This window comes from Athene noctua, unplaced genomic scaffold (assembly GCF_965140245.1).
Source record: "Athene noctua unplaced genomic scaffold, bAthNoc1.hap1.1 HAP1_HAP1_scaffold_48, whole genome shotgun sequence".
Taxonomy (NCBI): domain Eukaryota; kingdom Metazoa; phylum Chordata; class Aves; order Strigiformes; family Strigidae; genus Athene; species Athene noctua.
In genome coordinates this window covers 608,109-632,466 of record NW_027437543.1, presented here as the reverse complement: position 1 = coordinate 632,466, position 24,358 = coordinate 608,109, and positions in this window count along the sequence as shown.

Below are 24,358 nucleotides of genomic sequence, written 5' to 3'. Positions count from 1 at the left end.
ACACAAAGAATGTGCTTTTTCACCTTGAAATAGGATTTCTACTCAAGAAGTGAGGGATTGCTGTGAAAAATGAGTTCTTGGCATCTAAAAATGAGCTTTTGGACCATAAAAATGAGAACTAATTGTAGAAAAATGAGGATTTTTTTTTAAAAAAACCACGTGATTTTTCACCTTGAAATGGGATGTGCTCGAAAAGTGAGGGATTGTCTGTAAAAAATGAGTGCTTGGTGTCTATAAATGAGCATTTGGACCATAAAAATGAGGCCTAATTGTAAAAAAATGAGGATTTAAAAAAAAAAAACCAGGTGCTTTTTGATCTTGAAATGGGATTTGGACTCGAAAAGTGTGGGATTGTCTGTGAGAAATGTATGATTGGATATTCAAATGAGTTTTGCACCATAAAAATGAGGCCTAATTGTAAAAAAATGAGGATTTAAAAAAAAAAAACCCAGGTGCTTTTTCACCTTGAAATGGGATTTGTGCTCGAAAAGTGAGGGATTGTCTGTGAAGAATGAATGCATGGAGCGTAAAAATGAACTTTTGCACCATAAAATGAGGCCTAATTGTAGAAAAATGAGGATTTTCACACAAAACAGGTGGTTTTAGGCCTTGAAATGGGGTAGAGTAGGCATTATCTCTGAAAAATGAATGCTTGGACTATAAAAATGAGATTTTGGACCCTAAAAATTAGGCCCAATTGTAGAAAAATGAGGAATATCAGGAAAATAATGGTGCTTTTCGATCTTGAAATAGGTTTTGTGCCCTAAATGTGAGGGATTCTCTGTGAAAAACGAATGCTTGGAGCATAAAAATGAGTTTTGCACCATAAAAATAAAGGCTAATTGTAGAAAAATGAGGATTTTCACGCAAGAAACCTGCTTTAAGACCTTGTAATGGGGTAGAGTAGGCATTATCTGTGAAAAATGAATGCTTGGACTAAAAAAATGAGGATTTCGATAATAAAAATAGAGGCCTTATTGAAGAAAAATGAGGAATATCAGGAAAATAACGGTGCTTTTTGATCTTGAAATAGGTTTTGTGCCCTAAATTTGAGGGATTCTCTGTGAAAAATGAATGCTTGCAGTATAAAAATCTGATTTTGCACCGTAAAAATGAGGCCTAATTGTAGAAAAATGAGGATTTTCACACAAAGAAGGTTCTGTTTCACCTTGATATGGGATTTGTGGTCGAAAAGTGAGCGATTGTCTGTGAAAAATGAGTTCTTGGTGTCTAAAAATGAGCTCTTGGACCATAAAAATGAGAACTAATTGTAGAAAAATGAGGATTTTCACACACAGAATGTGCTTTTTCACCTTGAAATGGGATTTGTGCTCGAAAAGTGAGGGATTGTCTTTGAAAAAAGAATGCTTGGAGTATTCAAATGAGCTCTTGGACCATAAAAATGACAACTAATTGTAGAAAAATGAGGATTTTCAAAAAAAACCAGGTGCTTTTTCACCTTGAAATAGGATTTGTGCCCTAAATGTGAGAGATTGTCTGTGAAAAATAATGCTTGGAGTATAAAAAGGAGCTTTTGCACCATAAAAATGAGGCCTAATTGTAGAAAAACGAGGATTTTCACATAAAGAATGTGCTTTTTCACCTTGAAATGGGATTTGTGCTCGAAAAGTGAGGGATTGTCTGTGAAAAAAGAATGCTTGTACTATTCCAATGAGCTTTTGGACCCTAAAAATGAGGCCTAATTTTTGAAAAATGAGGGTTTTCACACAAAACGTGCTTTTAGGCCTTGAAATGGGGTATAGTAGGCATTATCTGTGAAAAGTGCTTTCTTAGAATCTAAAAATGAGGATTTGGACAATAAAAATAGAGGCCATATTATAGAAAAATGAGCATTATCAGGAAAATAATGGTGTTTTTTGATCTTGAAATAGGTTTTGTGCCCTAAATGTGAGAGATTGTCTGTGAAAAATGAATGCATGGAATGTAAAAATGAGATTTTGGACCATAAAAATAAGGCCTAATTCTAGAAAACTGAGGATTTTCACAAAAAACAGGTACTTTTTGACCTTGAAATGAGGTATGGTAGGCATTATCTGTGAAAAATGAATGCTTGGACTATAAAAATGAGATTTTGGACCCTAAAAATTAGGCCCAGTTGTAGAAAAATGAGGAATATCAGGAAAATAATGGTGCTTTTCGATCTTGAAATAGGTTTTGTGCCCTAAATGTGAGGGATTCTCTGTGAAAAACGAATGCTTGGAGCATAAAAATGAGTTTTGCACCATAAAAATAAAGGCTAATTGTAGAAAAATGAGGATTTTCACGCAAGAAACCTGCTTTAAGACCTTGTAATGGGGTAGAGTAGGCATTATCTGTGAAAAATGAATGCTTGGACTAAAAACATGAGGATTTCGATAATAAAAATAGAGGCCTTATTGAAGAAAAATGAGGAATATCAGGAAAATAACGGTGCTTTTTGATCTTGAAATAGGTTTTGTGCCCTAAATTTGAGGGATTCTCTGTGAAAAATGAATGCTTGCAGTATAAAAATGAGATTTTGCACCATAAAAATGAGGCCTAATTGTAGAAAAACGAGGATTTTCACACAAAGAAGGTTCTTTTTCACCTTGAAATGGGATTTGTGGTCGAAAAGTGAGGGATTGTCTGTGAAAAATGAGTTCTTGGCGTCTAAAAATGAGCTCTTGGACCATAAAAATGACAACTAATTGTAGAAAAATGAGGATTTTCACACACAGAATGTGCTTTTTCACCTTGAAATGGGATTTGTGCTCGAAAAGTGAGGGATTGTCTTTGAAAAAAGAATGCTTGGAGTATTCAAATGAGCTCTTGGACCATAAAAATGACAACTAATTGTAGAAAAATGAGGATTTTCAAAAAAAACCAGGTGCTTTTTCACCTTGAAATAGGATTTGTGCCCTAAATGTGAGAGATTGTCTGTGAAAAATAATGCTTGGAGTATAAAAAGGAGCTTTTGCACCATAAAAATGAGGCCTAACTGTAGAAAAATGAGGATTTTCACATAAAGAATGTGCTTTTTCACCTTGAAATGGGATTTGCGCTCGAAAAGTGAGGGATTGTCTGTGAAAAAAGAATGCTTGTACTATTCCAATGAGCTTTTGGACCCTAAAAATGAGGCCTAATTTTTGAAAAATGAGGGTTTTCACACAAAACGTGCTTTTAGGCCTTGAAATGGGGTATAGTAGGCATTATCTGTGAAAAGTGCTTTCTTAGAATCTAAAAATGAGGATTTGGACAATAAAAATAGAGGCCATATTATAGAAAAATGAGCATTATCAGGAAAATAATGGTGTTTTTTGATCTTGAAATAGGTTTTGTGCCCTAAATGTGAGAGATTGTCTGTGAAAAAATAATGCTTGGAGTATAAAAATGAGCTTTTGCACCATAAAAATGAGGCCTAACTGTAGAAAACTGAGGATTTTCACAAAAAACAGGTACTTTTTGACCTTGAAATGAGGTATGGTAGGCATTATCTGTGAAAAATGAATGCTTGGACTGTAAAGGTGAGGTTTTGGACTATAAGAATGCAGACGTAGAGTAGAATAATGAGGATTATCAAGGAAAACATGGTGCTTCTTGACCTTGATATGGGTTTTGTCCCTCAATTTGAGGGATTTTCTGTGAAAAATGAATGCTTGGAGTATAAAAATGAGCTTTTGGACCATAAAAATGAGGCCTAATTTTAGAAAAATGAGGGTTTGCACACAAAGAATGTGCTTTTTCACCTTGAAATAGGATTTCTACTCAAGAAGTGAGGGATTGCTGTGAAAAATGAGTTCTTGGCATCTAAAAATGAGCTTTTGGACCATAAAAATGAGAACTAATTGTAGAAAAATGAGGATTTTTAAAAAAAAAACATGTGCTTTTTCACCTTGAAATGGGATGTGCTCGAAAAGTGAGGGATTGTCTGTAAAAAATGAGTGCTTGGTGTCTAAAAATGAGCATTTGGACCATAAAAATGAGGCCTAATTGTAAATAAATGAGGATTTAAAAAAAAAAACAGGTGCTTTTTGATCTTGAAATGGGATTTGGACTCGAAAAGTGTGGGATTGTCTGTGAGAAATGTATGATTGGATATTCAAATGAGTTTTGCACCATAAAAATGAGGCCTAATTGTAGAAAAATGAGGATTTTCACACACAGAATGTGCTTTTTCACCTTGAAATGGGATGTGCTCGAAATGTGAGGGATTGTCTGTAAAAAATGAGTGCTTGGTGTCTAAAAATGAGCATTTGGACCATAAAAATTAGGCCTAATTGTAAAAAAATGAGGATTTAAAAAAAAACCAACAGGTGCTTTTTGATCTTGAAATGGGATTTGGACTCAAAAAGTGAGGGATTGTCTGTGAGAAATGTATGATTGGATATTCAATTGAGTTTTGCACCATAAAAATGAGGCCTAATTGTAGAAAAATGAGGATTTTCACACACAATGTGCTTTTTCACCTGAAATGGGAATTGTGCTCGAAAAGTGAGGGATTGTCTCTGAAGAATGAATGCATGGAGCGTAAGAATGAACTTTTGCACCATAAAATGAGGCCTAATTGTAGAAAATGAGGATTTTCACACAAAACAGGTGGTTTTAGGCCTTGAAATGGGTTATAGTAGCCATTATCTCTGAAAAATGAATGCTTGGACTATAAAAATGAGATTTTGGACCCTAAAAATTAGGCCCAGTTGTAGAAAAATGAGGAATATCAGGAAAATAATGGTGCTTTTCGATCTTGAAATAGGTTTTGTGCCCTAAATGTGAGGGATTCTCTGTGAAAAACGAATGCTTGGAGCATAAAAATGAGTTTTGCACCATAAAAATAAAGGCTAATTGTAGAAAAATGAGGATTTTCACGCAAGAAACCTGCTTTAAGACCTTGTAATGGGGTAGAGTAGGCATTATCTGTGAAAAATGAATGCTTGGACTAAAAACATGAGGATTTCGATAATAAAAATAGAGGCCTTATTGAAGAAAAATGAGGAATATCAGGAAAATAACGGTGCTTTTTGATCTTGAAATAGGTTTTGTGCCCTAAATTTGAGGGATTCTCTGTGAAAAATGAATGCTTGCAGTATAAAAATGAGATTTTGCACCATAAAAATGAGGCCTAATTGTAGAAAAACGAGGATTTTCACACAAAGAAGGTTCTTTTTCACCTTGAAATGGGATTTGTGGTCGAAAAGTGAGGGATTGTCTGTGAAAAATGAGTTCTTGGCGTCTAAAAATGAGCTCTTGGACCATAAAAATGACAACTAATTGTAGAAAAATGAGGATTTTCACACACAGAATGTGCTTTTTCACCTTGAAATGGGATTTGTGCTCGAAAAGTGAGGGATTGTCTTTGAAAAAAGAATGCTTGGAGTATTCAAATGAGCTCTTGGACCATAAAAATGACAACTAATTGTAGAAAAATGAGGATTTTCAAAAAAAACCAGGTGCTTTTTCACCTTGAAATAGGATTTGTGCCCTAAATGTGAGAGATTGTCTGTGAAAAATAATGCTTGGAGTATAAAAAGGAGCTTTTGCACCATAAAAATGAGGCCTAACTGTAGAAAAATGAGGATTTTCACATAAAGAATGTGCTTTTTCACCTTGAAATGGGATTTGCGCTCGAAAAGTGAGGGATTGTCTGTGAAAAAAGAATGCTTGTACTATTCCAATGAGCTTTTGGACCCTAAAAATGAGGCCTAATTTTTGAAAAATGAGGGTTTTCACACAAAACGTGCTTTTAGGCCTTGAAATGGGGTATAGTAGGCATTATCTGTGAAAAGTGCTTTCTTAGAATCTAAAAATGAGGATTTGGACAATAAAAATAGAGGCCATATTATAGAAAAATGAGCATTATCAGGAAAATAATGGTGTTTTTTGATCTTGAAATAGGTTTTGTGCCCTAAATGTGAGAGATTGTCTGTGAAAAAATAATGCTTGGAGTATAAAAATGAGCTTTTGCACCATAAAAATGAGGCCTAACTGTAGAAAACTGAGGATTTTCACAAAAAACAGGTACTTTTTGACCTTGAAATGAGGTATGGTAGGCATTATCTGTGAAAAATGAATGCTTGGACTGTAAAGGTGAGGTTTTGGACTATAAGAATGCAGACGTAGAGTAGGATAATGAGGATTATCAAGGAAAACATGGTGCTTCTTGACCTTGATATGGGTTTTGTCCCTCAATTTGAGGGATTTTCTCTGAAAAATGAATGTTGGAGTATAAAAATGAGCTTTTGGACCATAAAAATGAGGCCTAATTTTAGAAAAATGAGGGTTTGCACACAAAGAATGTGCTTTTTCACCTTGAAATAGGATTTCTACTCAAGAAGTGAGGGATTGCTGTGAAAAATGAGTTCTTGGCATCTAAAAATGAGCTTTTGGACCATAAAAATGAGAACTAATTGTAGAAAAATGAGGATTTTTTAAAAAAAAACATGTGCTTTTTCACCTTGAAATGGGATGTGCTCGAAAAGTGAGGGATTGTCTGTAAAAAATGAGTGCTTGGTGTCTAAAAATGAGCATTTGGACCATAAAAATGAGGCCTAATTGTAAATAAATGAGGATTTAAAAAAAAAAACAGGTGCTTTTTGATCTTGAAATGGGATTTGGACTCGAAAAGTGTGGGATTGTCTGTGAGAAATGTATGATTGGATATTCAAATGAGTTTTGCACCATAAAAATGAGGCCTAATTGTAGAAAAATGAGGATTTTCACACACAGAATGTGCTTTTTCACCTTGAAATGGGATGTGCTCGAAATGTGAGGGATTGTCTGTAAAAAATGAGTGCTTGGTGTCTAAAAATGAGCATTTGGACCATAAAAATTAGGCCTAATTGTAAAAAAATGAGGATTTAAAAAAAAACCAACAGGTGCTTTTTGATCTTGAAATGGGATTTGGACTCAAAAAGTGAGGGATTGTCTGTGAGAAATGTATGATTGGATATTCAATTGAGTTTTGCACCATAAAAATGAGGCCTAATTGTAGAAAAATGAGGATTTTCACACACAATGTGCTTTTTCACCTGAAATGGGAATTGTGCTCGAAAAGTGAGGGATTGTCTCTGAAGAATGAATGCATGGAGCGTAAGAATGAACTTTTGCACCATAAAATGAGGCCTAATTGTAGAAAATGAGGATTTTCACACAAAACAGGTGGTTTTAGGCCTTGAAATGGGTTATAGTAGCCATTATCTCTGAAAAATGAATGCTTGGACTATAAAAATGAGATTTTGGACCCTAAAAATTAGGCCCAGTTGTAGAAAAATGAGGAATATCAGGAAAATAATGGTGCTTTTCGATCTTGAAATAGGTTTTGTGCCCTAAATGTGAGGGATTCTCTGTGAAAAACGAATGCTTGGAGCATAAAAATGAGTTTTGCACCATAAAAATAAAGGCTAATTGTAGAAAAATGAGGATTTTCACGCAAGAAACCTGCTTTAAGACCTTGTAATGGGGTAGAGTAGGCATTATCTGTGAAAAATGAATGCTTGGACTAAAAACATGAGGATTTCGATAATAAAAATAGAGGCCTTATTGAAGAAAAATGAGGAATATCAGGAAAATAACGGTGCTTTTTGATCTTGAAATAGGTTTTGTGCCCTAAATTTGAGGGATTCTCTGTGAAAAATGAATGCTTGCAGTATAAAAATGAGATTTTGCACCATAAAAATGAGGCCTAATTGTAGAAAAACGAGGATTTTCACACAAAGAAGGTTCTTTTTCACCTTGAAATGGGATTTGTGGTCGAAAAGTGAGGGATTGTCTGTGAAAAATGAGTTCTTGGCGTCTAAAAATGAGCTCTTGGACCATAAAAATGACAACTAATTGTAGAAAAATGAGGATTTTCACACACAGAATGTGCTTTTTCACCTTGAAATGGGATTTGTGCTCGAAAAGTGAGGGATTGTCTTTGAAAAAAGAATGCTTGGAGTATTCAAATGAGCTCTTGGACCATAAAAATGACAACTAATTGTAGAAAAATGAGGATTTTCAAAAAAAACCAGGTGCTTTTTCACCTTGAAATAGGATTTGTGCCCTAAATGTGAGAGATTGTCTGTGAAAAATAATGCTTGGAGTATAAAAAGGAGCTTTTGCACCATAAAAATGAGGCCTAACTGTAGAAAAATGAGGATTTTCACATAAAGAATGTGCTTTTTCACCTTGAAATGGGATTTGCGCTCGAAAAGTGAGGGATTGTCTGTGAAAAAAGAATGCTTGTACTATTCCAATGAGCTTTTGGACCCTAAAAATGAGGCCTAATTTTTGAAAAATGAGGGTTTTCACACAAAACGTGCTTTTAGGCCTTGAAATGGGGTATAGTAGGCATTATCTGTGAAAAGTGCTTTCTTAGAATCTAAAAATGAGGATTTGGACAATAAAAATAGAGGCCATATTATAGAAAAATGAGCATTATCAGGAAAATAATGGTGTTTTTTGATCTTGAAATAGGTTTTGTGCCCTAAATGTGAGAGATTGTCTGTGAAAAAATAATGCTTGGAGTATAAAAATGAGCTTTTGCACCATAAAAATGAGGCCTAACTGTAGAAAACTGAGGATTTTCACAAAAAACAGGTACTTTTTGACCTTGAAATGAGGTATGGTAGGCATTATCTGTGAAAAATGAATGCTTGGACTGTAAAGGTGAGGTTTTGGACTATAAGAATGCAGACGTAGAGTAGAATAATGAGGATTATCAAGGAAAACATGGTGCTTCTTGACCTTGATATGGGTTTTGTCCCTCAATTTGAGGGATTTTCTGTGAAAAATGAATGCTTGGAGTATAAAAATGAGCTTTTGGACCATAAAAATGAGGCCTAATTTTAGAAAAATGAGGGTTTGCACACAACGAATGTGCTTTTTCACCTTGAAATAGGATTTGTCCTCAAGAAGTGAGGGATTGCTGTGAAAAATGAGTTCTTGGCATCTAAAAATGATCTTTTGGACCATAAAAATGAGAAATAATTGTAGAAAAATGAGGATTTTAAAAAAAAAACCATGTGCTTTTTCACCTTGAAATGGGATGTGCTCGAATAGTGAGGGATTGTCTGTAAAAAATGAGTGCTTGGTGTCTAAAAATGAGCATTTGGACCATAAAAATGAGGCCTAATTGTAAAAAAATGAGGATTTAAAAAAAAAAACAGGTGCTTTTTGATCTTGAAATGGGATTTGGACTCAAGAAGTGTGGGATTCTCTGTGAGAAATGTATGATTGGATATTCAAATGAGTTTTGCACCATAAAAATGAGGCCTAATTGTAGAAAAATGAGGATTTTAAAAAAAAAACAGGTGCTTTTTCACCTTGAAATGGGATTTGTGCTCGAAAAGTGAGGGATTGTCTGTGAAGAATGAATGCATGGAGCGTAAAAATGAACTTTTGCCGCATAAAATGAGGCCTAATTGTAGAAAAAGAGGATTTTCACACAAAACAGGTGGTTTTAGGCCTTGAAATGGGGTATAGTAGGCATTATCTCTGAAAGATGAATGCTTGGACTATAAAAATGAGATTTTGGACCCTAAAAATTAGGCCCAATTGTAGAAAAATGAGGAATATCAGGAAAATAATGGTGCTTTTCGATCTTGAAATAGGTTTTGTGCCCTAAATGTGAGGGATTCTCTGTGAAAAATGAATGCTTGGAGCATAAAAATGAGTTTTGCACCATAAAAATAAAGGCTAATTGTAGAAAAATGAGGATTTTCACGCAAGAAACCTGCTTTAAGACCTTGTAATGGGGTAGAGTAGGCATTATCTGTGAAAAATGAATGCTTGGACTAAAAAAATGAGGATTTCGATAATAAAAATAGAGGCCTTATTGAAGAAAAATGAGGAATATCAGGAAAATAACGGTGCTTTTTGATCTTGAAATAGGTTTTGTGCCCTAAATTTGAGGGATTCTCTGTGAAAAATGAATGCTTGCAGTATAAAATGAGATTTTGCACCATAAAAATGAGGCCTAATTGTAGAAAAATGAGGATTTTCACACAAAGAAGGTTCTTTTTCACCTTGAAATGGGATTTGTGGTCGAAAAGTGAGGGATTGTCTGTGAAAAATGAGTTCTTGGCGTCTAAAAATGAGCTCTTGGACCATAAAAATGAGAACTAATTGTAGAAAAATGAGGATTTTCACACACAGAATGTGCTTTTTCACCTTGAAATGGGATTTGTGCTCGAAAAGTGAGGGATTGTCTTTGAAAAAAGAATGCTTGGAGTATTCAAATGAGCTCTTGGACCATAAAAATGACAACTAATTGTAGAAAAATGAGGATTTTCAAAAAAAACCAGGTGCTTTTTCACCTTGAAATAGGATTTGTGCCCTAAATGTGAGAGATTGTCTGTGAAAAATAATGCTTGGAGTATAAAAAGGAGCTTTTGCACCATAAAAATGAGGCCTAACTGTAGAAAAATGAGGATTTTCACATAAAGAATGTGCTTTTTCACCTTGAAATGGGATTTGCGCTCGAAAAGTGAGGGATTGTCTGTGAAAAAAGAATGCTTGTACTATTCCAATGAGCTTTTGGACCCTAAAAATGAGGCCTAATTTTTGAAAAATGAGGGTTTTCACACAAAACGTGCTTTTAGGCCTTGAAATGGGGTATAGTAGGCATTATCTGTGAAAAGTGCTTTCTTAGAATCTAAAAATGAGGATTTGGACAATAAAAATAGAGGCCATATTATAGCAAAATGAGCATTATCAGGAAAATAATGGTGTTTTTTGATCTTGAAATAGGTTTTGTGCCCTAAATGTGAGAGATTGTCTGTGAAAAATGAATGCATGGAATGTAAAAATGAGATTTTGGACCATAAAAATAAGGCCTAATTCTAGAAAAATGAGGATTTTCACAAAAAACAGGTACTTTTTGACCTTGAAATGAGGTATGGTAGGCATTATCTGTGAAAAATGAATGCTTGGACTGTAAAGGTGAGGTTTTGGACTATAAGAATGCAGACGTGGAGTAGAATAATGAGGATTATCAAGGAAAACATGGTGCTTCTTGACCTTCATATGGGTTTTGTCCCTCAATTTGAGGGATTTTCTCTGAAAAATGAATGTTGGAGTATAAAAATGAGCTTTTGGACCATAAAAATGAGGCCTAATTTTAGAAAAATGAGGGTTTGCACACAAAGAATGTGCTTTTTCACCTTGAAATAGGATTTCTACTCAAGAAGTGAGGGATTGCTGTGAAAAATGAGTTCTTGGCATCTAAAAATGAGCTTTTGGACCATAAAAATGAGAACTAATTGTAGAAAAATGAGGATTTTTTTTTAAAAAAACCACGTGATTTTTCACCTTGAAATGGGATGTGCTCGAAAAGTGAGGGATTGTCTGTAAAAAATGAGTGCTTGGTGTCTATAAATGAGCATTTGGACCATAAAAATGAGGCCTAATTGTAAAAAAATGAGGATTTAAAAAAAAAAAACCAGGTGCTTTTTGATCTTGAAATGGGATTTGGACTCGAAAAGTGTGGGATTGTCTGTGAGAAATGTATGATTGGATATTCAAATGCGTTTTGCACCATAAAAATGAGGCCTAATTGTAAAAAAATGAGGATTTTAAAAAAAAAACCCAGGTGCTTTTTCACCTTGAAATGGGATTTGTGCTCGAAAAGTGAGGGATTGTCTGTGAAGAATGAATGCATGGAGCGTAAAAATGAACTTTTGCACCATAAAATGAGGCCTAATTGTAGAAAAATGAGGATTTTCACACAAAACAGGTGGTTTTAGGCCTTGAAATGGGGTAGAGTAGGCATTATCTCTGAAAAATGAATGCTTGGACTATAAAAATGAGATTTTGGACCCTAAAAATTAGGCCCAATTGTAGAAAAATGAGGAATATCAGGAAAATAATGGTGCTTTTCGATCTTGAAATAGGTTTTGTGCCCTAAATGTGAGGGATTCTCTGTGAAAAATGAATGCTTGGAGCATAAAAATGAGTTTTGCACCATAAAAATAAAGGCTAATTGTAGAAAAATGAGGATTTTCACGCAAGAAACCTGCTTTAAGACCTTGTAATGGGGTAGAGTAGGCATTATCTGTGAAAAATGAATGCTTGGACTAAAAAAATGAGGATTTCGATAATAAAAATAGAGGCCTTATTGAAGAAAAATGAGGAATATCAGGAAAATAACGGTGCTTTTTGATCTTGAAATAGGTTTTGTGCCCTAAATGTGAGCGATTCTCTGTGAAAAATGAATGCTTGCAGTATAAAAATGAGATTTTGCACCATAAAAATGAGGCCTAATTGTAGAAAAATGAGGATTTTCACACAAAGAAGGTTCTTTTTCACCTTGAAATGGGATTTGTGGTCGAAAAGTGAGGGATTGTCTGTGAAAAATGAGTTCTTGGCGTCTAAAAATGAGCTCTTGGACCATAAAAATGAGAACTAATTGTAGAAAAATGAGGATTTTCACACACAGAATGTGCTTTTTCACCTTGAAATGGGATTTGTGCTCGAAAAGTGAGGGATTGTCTTTGAAAAAAGAATGCTTGGAGTATTCAAATGAGCTCTTGGACCATAAAAATGACAACTAATTGTAGAAAAATGAGGATTTTCAAAAAAAACCAGGTGTTTTTTCACCTTGAAATAGGATTTGTGCCCTAAATGTGAGAGATTGTCTGTGAAAAATAATGCTTGGAGTATAAAAATGAGCTTTTGCACCATAAAAATGAGGCCTAATTGTAGAAAAATGAGGATTTTCACATAAAGAATGTGCTTTTTCACCTTGAAATGGGATTTGTGCTCGAAAAGTGAGGGATTGTCTGTGAAAAAAGAATGCTTGTACTATTCCAATGAGCTTTTGGACCCTAAAAATGAGGCCTAATTTGTGAAAAATGAGGGTTTTCACACAAAACGTGCTTTTAGGCCTTGAAATGGGGTATAGTAGGCATTATCTGTGAAAAGTGCTTTCTTAGAATCTAAAAATGAGGATTTGGACAATAAAAATAGAGGCCATATTATAGAAAAATGAGCATTATCAGGAAAATAATGGTGGTTTTTGATCTTGAAATAGGTTTTGTGCCCTAAATGTGAGAGATTGTCTGTGAAAAAATAATGCTTGGAGTATAAAAATGAGCTTTTGCACCATAAAAATGAGGCCTAACTGTAGAAAACTGAGGATTTTCACAAAAAACAGGTACTTTTTGACCTTGAAATGAGGTATGGTAGGCATTATCTGTGAAAAATGAATGCTTGGACTGTAAAGGTGAGGTTTTGGACTATAAGAATGCAGACGTAGAGTAGAATAATGAGGATTATCAAGGAAAACATGGTGCTTCTTGACCTTGATATGGGTTTTGTCCCTCAATTTGAGGGATTTTCTGTGAAAAATGAATGCTTGGAGTATAAAAATGAGCTTTTGGACCATAAAAATGAGGCCTAATTTTAGAAAAATGAGGGTTTGCACACAACGAATGTGCTTTTTCACCTTGAAATAGGATTTGTCCTCAAGAAGTGAGGGATTGCTGTGAAAAATGAGTTCTTGGCATCTAAAAATGATCTTTTGGACCATAAAAATGAGAAATAATTGTAGAAAAATGAGGATTTTAAAAAAAAAACCATGTGCTTTTTCACCTTGAAATGGGATGTGCTCGAATAGTGAGGGATTGTCTGTAAAAAATGAGTGCTTGGTGTCTAAAAATGAGCATTTGGACCATAAAAATGAGGCCTAATTGTAAAAAAATGAGGATTTAAAAAAAAAAACAGGTGCTTTTTGATCTTGAAATGGGATTTGGACTCAAGAAGTGTGGGATTCTCTGTGAGAAATGTATGATTGGATATTCAAATGAGTTTTGCACCATAAAAATGAGGCCTAATTGTAGAAAAATGAGGATTTTAAAAAAAAAACAGGTGCTTTTTCACCTTGAAATGGGATTTGTGCTCGAAAAGTGAGGGATTGTCTGTGAAGAATGAATGCATGGAGCGTAAAAATGAACTTTTGCCGCATAAAATGAGGCCTAATTGTAGAAAAAGAGGATTTTCACACAAAACAGGTGGTTTTAGGCCTTGAAATGGGGTATAGTAGGCATTATCTCTGAAAGATGAATGCTTGGACTATAAAAATGAGATTTTGGACCCTAAAAATTAGGCCCAATTGTAGAAAAATGAGGAATATCAGGAAAATAATGGTGCTTTTCGATCTTGAAATAGGTTTTGTGCCCTAAATGTGAGGGATTCTCTGTGAAAAATGAATGCTTGGAGCATAAAAATGAGTTTTGCACCATAAAAATAAAGGCTAATTGTAGAAAAATGAGGATTTTCACGCAAGAAACCTGCTTTAAGACCTTGTAATGGGGTAGAGTAGGCATTATCTGTGAAAAATGAATGCTTGGACTAAAAAAATGAGGATTTCGATAATAAAAATAGAGGCCTTATTGAAGAAAAATGAGGAATATCAGGAAAATAACGGTGCTTTTTGATCTTGAAATAGGTTTTGTGCCCTAAATTTGAGGGATTCTCTGTGAAAAATGAATGCTTGCAGTATAAAAATGAGATTTTGCACCATAAAAATGAGGCCTAATTGTAGAAAAATGAGGATTTTCACACAAAGAAGGTTCTTTTTCACCTTGAAATGGGATTTGTGGTCGAAAAGTGAGGGATTGTCTGTGAAAAATGAGTTCTTGGCGTCTAAAAATGAGCTTTTGGACCATAAAAATGAGAACTAATTGTAGAAAAATGAGGATTTTCACACACAGAATGTGCTTTTTCACCTTGAAATGGGATTTGTGCTCGAAAAGTGAGGGATTGTCTTTGAAAAAAGAATGCTTGGAGTATTCAAATGAGCTCTTGGACCATAAAAATGACAACTAATTGTAGAAAAATGAGGATTTTCAAAAAAAACCAGGTGCTTTTTCACCTTGAAATAGGATTTGTGCCCTAAATGTGAGAGATTGTCTGTGAAAAATAATGCTTGGAGTATAAAAAGGAGCTTTTGCACCATAAAAATGAGGCCTAACTGTAGAAAAATGAGGATTTTCACATAAAGAATGTGCTTTTTCACCTTGAAATGGGATTTGCGCTCGAAAAGTGAGGGATTGTCTGTGAAAAAAGAATGCTTGTACTATTCCAATGAGCTTTTGGACCCTAAAAATGAGGCCTAATTTTTGAAAAATGAGGGTTTTCACACAAAACGTGCTTTTAGGCCTTGAAATGGGGTATAGTAGGCATTATCTGTGAAAAGTGCTTTCTTAGAATCTAAAAATGAGGATTTGGACAATAAAAATAGAGGCCATATTATAGAAAAATGAGCATTATCAGGAAAATAATGGTGTTTTTTGATCTTGAAATAGGTTTTGTGCCCTAAATGTGAGAGATTGTCTGTGAAAAATGAATGCATGGAATGTAAAAATGAGATTTTGGACCATAAAAATAAGGCCTAATTCTAGAAAAATGAGGATTTTCACAAAAAACAGGTACTTTTTGACCTTGAAATGAGGTATGGTAGGCATTATCTGTGAAAAATGAATGCTTGGACTGTAAAGGTGAGGTTTTGGACTATAAGAATGCAGACGTGGAGTAGAATAATGAGGATTATCAAGGAAAACATGGTGCTTCTTGACCTTCATATGGGTTTTGTCCCTCAATTTGAGGGATTTTCTCTGAAAAATGAATGTTGGAGTATAAAAATGAGCTTTTGGACCATAAAAATGAGGCCTAATTTTAGAAAAATGAGGGTTTGCACACAAAGAATGTGCTTTTTCACCTTGAAATAGGATTTCTACTCAAGAAGTGAGGGATTGCTGTGAAAAATGAGTTCTTGGCATCTAAAAATGAGCTTTTGGACCATAAAAATGAGAACTAATTGTAGAAAAATGAGGATTTTTTTTTAAAAAAACCACGTGATTTTTCACCTTGAAATGGGATGTGCTCGAAAAGTGAGGGATTGTCTGTAAAAAATGAGTGCTTGGTGTCTATAAATGAGCATTTGGACCATAAAAATGAGGCCTAATTGTAAAAAAATGAGGATTTAAAAAAAAAAAACCAGGTGCTTTTTGATCTTGAAATGGGATTTGGACTCGAAAAGTGTGGGATTGTCTGTGAGAAATGTATGATTGGATATTCAAATGCGTTTTGCACCATAAAAATGAGGCCTAATTGTAAAAAAATGAGGATTTAAAAAAAAAAAACCCAGGTGCTTTTTCACCTTGAAATGGGATTTGTGCTCGAAAAGTGAGGGATTGTCTGTGAAGAATGAATGCATGGAGCGTAAAAATGAACTTTTGCACCATAAAATGAGGCCTAATTGTAGAAAAATGAGGATTTTCACACAAAACAGGTGGTTTTAGGCCTTGAAATGGGGTAGAGTAGGCATTATCTCTGAAAAATGAATGCTTGGACTATAAAAATGAGATTTTGGACCCTAAAAATTAGGCCCAATTGTAGAAAAATGAGGAATATCAGGAAAATAATGGTGCTTTTCGATCTTGAAATAGGTTTTGTGCCCTAAATGTGAGGGATTCTCTGTGAAAAACGAATGCTTGGAGCATAAAAATGAGTTTTGCACCATAAAAATAAAGGCTAATTGTAGAAAAATGAGGATTTTCACGCAAGAAACCTGCTTTAAGACCTTGTAATGGGGTAGAGTAGGCATTATCTGTGAAAAATGAATGCTTGGACTAAAAAAATGAGGATTTCGATAATAAAAATAGAGGCCTTATTGAAGAAAAATGAGGAATATCAGGAAAATAACGGTGCTTTTTGATCTTGAAATAGGTTTTGTGCCCTAAATGTGAGCGATTCTCTGTGAAAAATGAATGCTTGCAGTATAAAAATGAGATTTTGCACCATAAAAATGAGGCCTAATTGTAGAAAAATGAGGATTTTCACACAAAGAAGGTTCTTTTTCGCCTTGATATGGGATTTGTGGTCGAAAAGTGAGGGATTGTCTGTGAAAAATGAGTTCTTGGCGTCTAAAAATGAGCTCTTGGACCATAAAAATGAGAACTAATTGTAGAAAAATGAGGATTTTCACACACAGAATGTGCTTTTTCACCTTGAAATGGGATTTGTGCTCGAAAAGTGAGGGATTGTCTTTGAAAAAAGAATGCTTGGAGTATTCAAATGAGCTCTTGGACCATAAAAATGACAACTAATTGTAGAAAAATGAGGATTTTCAAAAAAAACCAGGTGTTTTTTCACCTTGAAATAGGATTTGTGCCCTAAATGTGAGAGATTGTCTGTGAAAAATAATGCTTGGAGTATAAAAATGAGCTTTTGCACCATAAAAATGAGGCCTAATTGTAGAAAAATGAGGATTTTCACATAAAGAATGTGCTTTTTCACCTTGAAATGGGATTTGTGCTCGAAAAGTGAGGGATTGTCTGTGAAAAAAGAATGCTTGTACTATTCCAATGAGCTTTTGGACCCTAAAAATGAGGCCTAATTTTTGAAAAATGAGGGTTTTCACACAAAACGTGCTTTTAGGCCTTGAAATGGGGTATAGTAGGCATTATCTGTGAAAAGTGCTTTCTTAGCATCTAAAAATGAGGATTTGGACAATAAAAATAGAGGCCATATTACAGAAAAATGAGCATTATCAGGAAAATAATGGTGGTTTTTGATCTTGAAATAGGTTTTGTGCCCTAAATGTGAGAGATTGTCTGTGAAAAATGAATGCATGGAATGTAAAAATGAGATTTTGGACCATAAAAATAAGGCCTAATTCTAGAAAAATGAGGATTTTCACAAAAAACAGGTACTTTTTGACCTTGAAATGAGGTATGGTAGGCATTATCTGTGAAAAATGAATGCTTGGACTGTAAAGGTGAGGTTTTGGACTATAAGAATGCAGACGTGGAGTAGAATAATGAGGATTATCAAGGAAAACATGGTGCTTCTTGACCTTGATATGGCTTTTGTCCCTCAATTTGAGGGATTTTCTCTGAAAAATGAATGTTGGAGTATAAAAATGAGCTTTTGGACCATAAAAATGAGGCCTAATTTTAGAAAAATGAGGGTTTGCACACAAAGAATGTGCTTTTTCACCTTGAAATAGGATTTGTCCTCAAGAAGTGAGGGATTGCTGTGAAAAATGAGTTCTTGGCATCTAAAAATGAGCTTTTGGACCATAAAAATGAGAACTAATTGTAGAAAAATGAGGATTTTTTTTAAAAAAACATGTGCTTTTTCACCTTGAAATGGGATGTGCTCGAATAGTGAGGGATTGTCTGTAAAAAATGAGTGCTTGGTGTCTAAAAATGAGCATTTGGACCATAAAAATGACAACTAATTGTAGAAAAATGAGGATTTTCACACACAGAATGTGCTTTTTCACCTTGAAATAGGATTTGTCCTGAAGAAGTGAGGGATTGCTGTGAAAAATGAGTTCTTGGCATCTAAAAATGAGCTTTTGGACCATAAAAATGAGAAATAATTGTAGAAAAATGAGGATTTTTTTTTAAAAATCCACGTGCTTTTTCACCTTGAAATGGGATGTGCTCGAAAAGTGAGGGATTGTCTGTGAAGAATGAATGCATGGAGCGTAAAAATGAACTTTTGCACCATAAAATGAGGCCTAATTGTAGAAAAATGAGGATTTTCACACAAAACAGGTGGTTTTAGGCCTTGAAATGGGGTATAGTAGGCATTATCTCTGAAAAATGAATGCTTGGACTATAAAAATGAGATTTTGGACCCTAAAAATTAGGCCCAATTTTAGAAAAATGAGGAATATCAGGAAAATAATGGTGCTTTTCGATCTGGAAATAGGTTTTGTGCCCTAAATGTGAGGGATTCTCTGTGAAAAATGAATGCTTGGAGCATAAAAATGAGTTTTGCACCATAAAAATAAAGGCTAATTGTAGAAAAATGAGGATTTTCACGCAAGAAACCTGCTTTAAGACCTTGTAATGGGGTAGAGTAGGCATTATCTGTGAAAAATGAATGCTTGGACTAAAAAAATGAGGATTTCGATAATAAAAATAGAGGCCTTATTGAAGAAAAATGAGGAATATCAGGAAAATAACGGTGCTTTTTGATCTTGAAATAGGTTTTGTGCCCTAAATTTGAGGGATTCTCTGTGAAAAATGAATGCTTGCAGTATAAAAATCTTATTTTGCACCGTAAAAATGAGGCCTAATTGTAGAAAAATGAGGATTTTCACACAAAGAAGGTTCTGTTTCACCTTGATATGGGATTTGTGGTCGAAAAGTGAGGGATTGTCTGTGAAAAATGAGTTCTTGGCGTCTAAAAATGAGCTCTTGGACCATAAAAATGAGAACTAATTGTAGAAAAATGAGGATTTTCACACACAGAATGTGCTTTTTCACCTTGAAATGGGATTTGTGCTCGAAAAGTGAGGGATTGTCTTTGAAAAAAGAATGCTTGGAGTATTCAAATGAGCTCTTGGACCATAAAAATGACAACTAATTGTAGAAAAATGAGGATTTTCAAAAAAAAACAGGTGCTTTTTCACCTTGAAATAGGATTTGTGCCCTAAATGTGAGAGATTGTCTGTGAAAAATAATGCTTGGAGTATAAAAAGGAGCTTTTGCACCATAAAAATGAGGCCTAATTGTAGAAAAATGAGGATTTTCACATAAAGAATGTGCTTTTTCACCTTGAAATGGGATTTGTGCTCGAAAAGTGAGGGATTGTCTGTGAAAAAAGAATGCTTGTACTATTCCAATGAGCTTTTGGACCCTAAAAATGAGGCCTAATTTGTGAAAAATGAGGGTTTTCACACAAAACGTGCTTTTAGGCCTTGAAATGGGGTATAGTAGGCATTATCTGTGAAAAGTGCTTTCTTAGAATCTAAAAATGAGGATTTGGACAATAAAAATAGAGGCCATATTATAGAAAAATGAGCATTATCAGGAAAATAATGGTGTTTTTTGATCTTGAAATAGGTTTTGTGCCCTAAATGTGAGAGATTGTCTGTGAAAAATGAATGCATGGAATGTAAAAATGAGATTTTGGACCATAAAAATAAGGCCTAATTCTAGAAAAATGAGGATTTTCACAAAAAACAGGTACTTTTTGACCTTGAAATGAGGTATGGTAGGCATTATCTGTGAAAAATGAATGCTTGGACTGTAAAGGTGAGGTTTTGGACTATAAGAATGCAGACGTGGAGTAGAATAATGAGGATTATCAAGGAAAACATGGTGCTTCTTGACCTTGATATGGCTTTTGTCCCTCAATTTGAGGGATTTTCTCTGAAAAATGAATGTTGGAGTATAAAAATGAGCTTTTGGACCATAAAAATGAGGCCTAATTTTAGAAAAATGAGGGTTTGCACACAAAGAATGTGCTTTTTCACCTTGAAATAGGATTTCTACTCAAGAAGTGAGGGATTGCTGTGAAAAATGAGTTCTTGGCATCAAAAAATGAGCTTTTGGACCATAAAAATGAGAACTAATTGTAGAAAAATGAGGATTTTTTTTTAAAAAAACCACGTGATTTTTCACCTTGAAATGGGATGTGCTCGAAAAGTGAGGGATTGTCTGTAAAAAATGAGTGCTTGGTGTCTATAAATGAGCATTTGGACCATAAAAATGAGGCCTAATTGTAAAAAAATGAGGATTTAAAAAAAAAAAACCAGGTGCTTTTTGATCTTGAAATGGGATTTGGACTCGAAAAGTGTGGGATTGTCTGTGAGAAATGTATGATTGGATATTCAAATGAGTTTTGCACCATAAAAATGAGGCCTAATTGTAAAAAAATGAGGATTTAAAAAAAAAAAACCCAGGTGCTTTTTCACCTTGAAATGGGATTTGTGCTCGAAAAGTGAGGGATTGTCTGTGAAGAATGAATGCATGGAGCGTAAAAATGAACTTTTGCACCATAAAATGAGGCCTAATTGTAGAAAAATGAGGATTTTCACACAAAACAGGTGGTTTTAGGCCTTGAAATGGGGTAGAGTAGGCATTATCTCTGAAAAATGAATGCTTGGACTATAAAAATGAGATTTTGGACCCTAAAAATTAGGCCCAATTGTAGAAAAATGAGGAATATCAGGAAAATAATGGTGCTTTTCGATCTTGAAATAGGTTTTGTGCCCTAAATGTGAGGGATTCTCTGTGAAAAACGAATGCTTGGAGCATAAAAATGAGTTTTGCACCATAAAAATAAAGGCTAATTGTAGAAAAATGAGGATTTTCACGCAAGAAACCTGCTTTAAGACCTTGTAATGGGGTAGAGTAGGCATTATCTGTGAAAAATGAATGCTTGGACTAAAAAAATGAGGATTTCGATAATAAAAATAGAGGCCTTATTGAAGAAAAATGAGGAATATCAGGAAAATAACGGTGCTTTTTGATCTTGAAATAGGTTTTGTGCCCTAAATGTGAGCGATTCTCTGTGAAAAATGAATGCTTGCAGTATAAAAATGAGATTTTGCACCATAAAAATGAGGCCTAATTGTAGAAAAATGAGGATTTTCACACAAAGAAGGTTCTTTTTCGCCTTGATATGGGATTTGTGGTCGAAAAGTGAGGGATTGTCTGTGAAAAATGAGTTCTTGGCGTCTAAAAATGAGCTCTTGGACCATAAAAATGAGAACTAATTGTAGAAAAATGAGGATTTTCACACACAGAATGTGCTTTTTCACCTTGAAATGGGATTTGTGCTCGAAAAGTGAGGGATTGTCTTTGAAAAAAGAATGCTTGGAGTATTCAAATGAGCTCTTGGACCATAAAAATGACAACTAATTGTAGAAAAATGAGGATTTTCAAAAAAAACCAGGTGTTTTTTCACCTTGAAATAGGATTTGTGCCCTAAATGTGAGAGATTGTGAAAAATAATGCTTGGAGTATAAAAAGGACCTTTTGCACCATAAAAATGAGGCCTAATTGTAGAAAAATGAGGATTTTCACATAAAGAATGTGCTTTTTCACCTTGAAATGGGATTTGTGCTCGAAAAGTGAGGGATTGTCTGTGAAAAAAGAATGCTTGTACTATTCCAATGAGCTTTTGGACCCTAAAAATGAGGCCTAATTTTTGAAAAATGAGGGTTTTCACACAAAACGTGCTTTTAGGCCTTGAAATGGGGTATAGTAGGCATTATCTGTGAAAAGTGCTTTCTTAGCATCTAAAAATGAGGATTTGGACAATAAAAATAGAGGCCATATTATAGAAAAATGAGCATTATCAGGAAAATAATGGTGGTTTTTGATCTTGAAATAGGTTTTGTGCCCTAAATGTGAGAGATTGTCTGTGAAAAATGAATGCATGGAATGTAAAAATGAGATTTTGGACCATAAAAATAAGGCCTAATTCTAGAAAAATGAGGATTTTCACAAAAAACAGGTACTTTTTGACCTTGAAATGAGGTATGGTAGGCATTATCTGTGAAAAATGAATGCTTGGACTGTAAAGGTGAGGTTTTGGACTATAAGAATGCAGACGTAGAGTAGAATAATGAGGATTCTAAAGGAAAACATGGTGCTTCTTGACCTTGATATGGGTTTTATCCCTCAATTTGAGGGATTTTCTCTGAAAAATGAATGTTGGAGTATAAAAATGAGCTTTTGGACCATAAAAATGAGGCCTAATTTTAGAAAAATGAGGGTTTGCACACAAAGAATGTGCTTTTTCACCTTGAAATAGGATTTGTCCTCAAGAAGTGAGGGATTGCTGTGAAAAATGAGTTCTTGGCATCTAAAAATGAGCTTTTGGACCATAAAAATGAGAACTAATTGTAGAAAAATGAGGATTTTTTTTTAAAAAAACCACGTGATTTTTCACCTTGAAATGGGATGTGCTCGAAAAGTGAGGGATTGTCTGTAAAAAATGAGTGCTTGGTGTCTATAAATGAGCATTTGGACCATAAAAATGAGGCCTAATTGTAAAAAAATGAGGATTTAAAAAAAAAAAAACAGGTGCTTTTTGATCTTGAAATGGGATTTGGACTCGAAAAGTGTGGGATTGTCTGTGAGAAATGTATGATTGGATATTCAAATGAGTTTTGCACCATAAAAATGAGGCCTAATTGTAAAAAAATGAGGATTTAAAAAAAAAAAACCCAGGTGCTTTTTCACCTTGAAATGGGATTTGTGCTCGAAAAGTGAGGGATTGTCTGTGAAGAATGAATGCATGGAGCGTAAAAATGAACTTTTGCACCATAAAATGAGGCCTAATTGTAGAAAAATGAGGATTTTCACACAAAACAGGTGGTTTTAGGCCTTGAAATGGGGTATAGTAGGCATTATCTCTGAAAAATGAATGCTTGGACTATAAAAATGAGATTTTGGACCCTAAAAATTAGGCCCAATTGTAGAAAAATGAGGAATATCAGGAAAATAATGGTGCTTTTCGATCTTGAAATAGGTTTTGTGCCCTAAATGTGAGGGATTCTCTGTGAAAAACGAATGCTTGGAGCATAAAAATGAGTTTTGCACCATAAAAATAAAGGCTAATTGTAGAAAAATGAGGATTTTCACGCAAGAAACCTGCTTTAAGACCTTGTAATGGGGTAGAGTAGGCATTATCTGTGAAAAATGAATGCTTGGACTAAAAAAATGAGGATTTCGATAATAAAAATAGAGGCCTTATTGAAGAAAAATGAGGAATATCAGGAAAATAACGGTGCTTTTTGATCTTGAAATAGGTTTTGTGCCCTAAATGTGAGCGATTCTCTGTGAAAAATGAATGCTTGCAGTATAAAAATGAGATTTTGCACCATAAAAATGAGGCCTAATTGTAGAAAAATGAGGATTTTCACACAAAGAAGGTTCTTTTTCGCCTTGATATGGGATTTGTGGTCGAAAAGTGAGGGATTGTCTGTGAAAAATGAGTTCTTGGCGTCTAAAAATGAGCTCTTGGACCATAAAAATGAGAACTAATTGTAGAAAAATGAGGATTTTCACACACAGAATGTGCTTTTTCACCTTGAAATGGGATTTGTGCTCGAAAAGTGAGGGATTGTCTTTGAAAAAAGAATGCTTGGAGTATTCAAATGAGCTCTTGGACCATAAAAATGACAACTAATTGTAGAAAAATGAGGATTTTCAAAAAAAACCAGGTGTTTTTTCATCTTGAAATAGGATTTGTGCCCTAAATGTGAGAGATTGTGAAAAATAATGCTTGGAGTATAAAAAGGACCTTTTGCACCATAAAAATGAGGCCTAATTGTAGAAAAATGAGGATTTTCACATAAAGAATGTGCTTTTTCACCTTGAAATGGGATTTGTGCTCGAAAAGTGAGGGATTGTCTGTGAAAAAAGAATGCTTGTACTATTCCAATGAGCTTTTGGACCCTAAAAATGAGGCCTAATTTTTGAAAAATGAGGGTTTTCACACAAAACGTGCTTTTAGGCCTTGAAATGGGGTATAGTAGGCATTATCTGTGAAAAGTGCTTTCTTAGCATCTAAAAATGAGGATTTGGACAATAAAAATAGAGGCCATATTATAGAAAAATGAGCATTATCAGGAAAATAATGGTGGTTT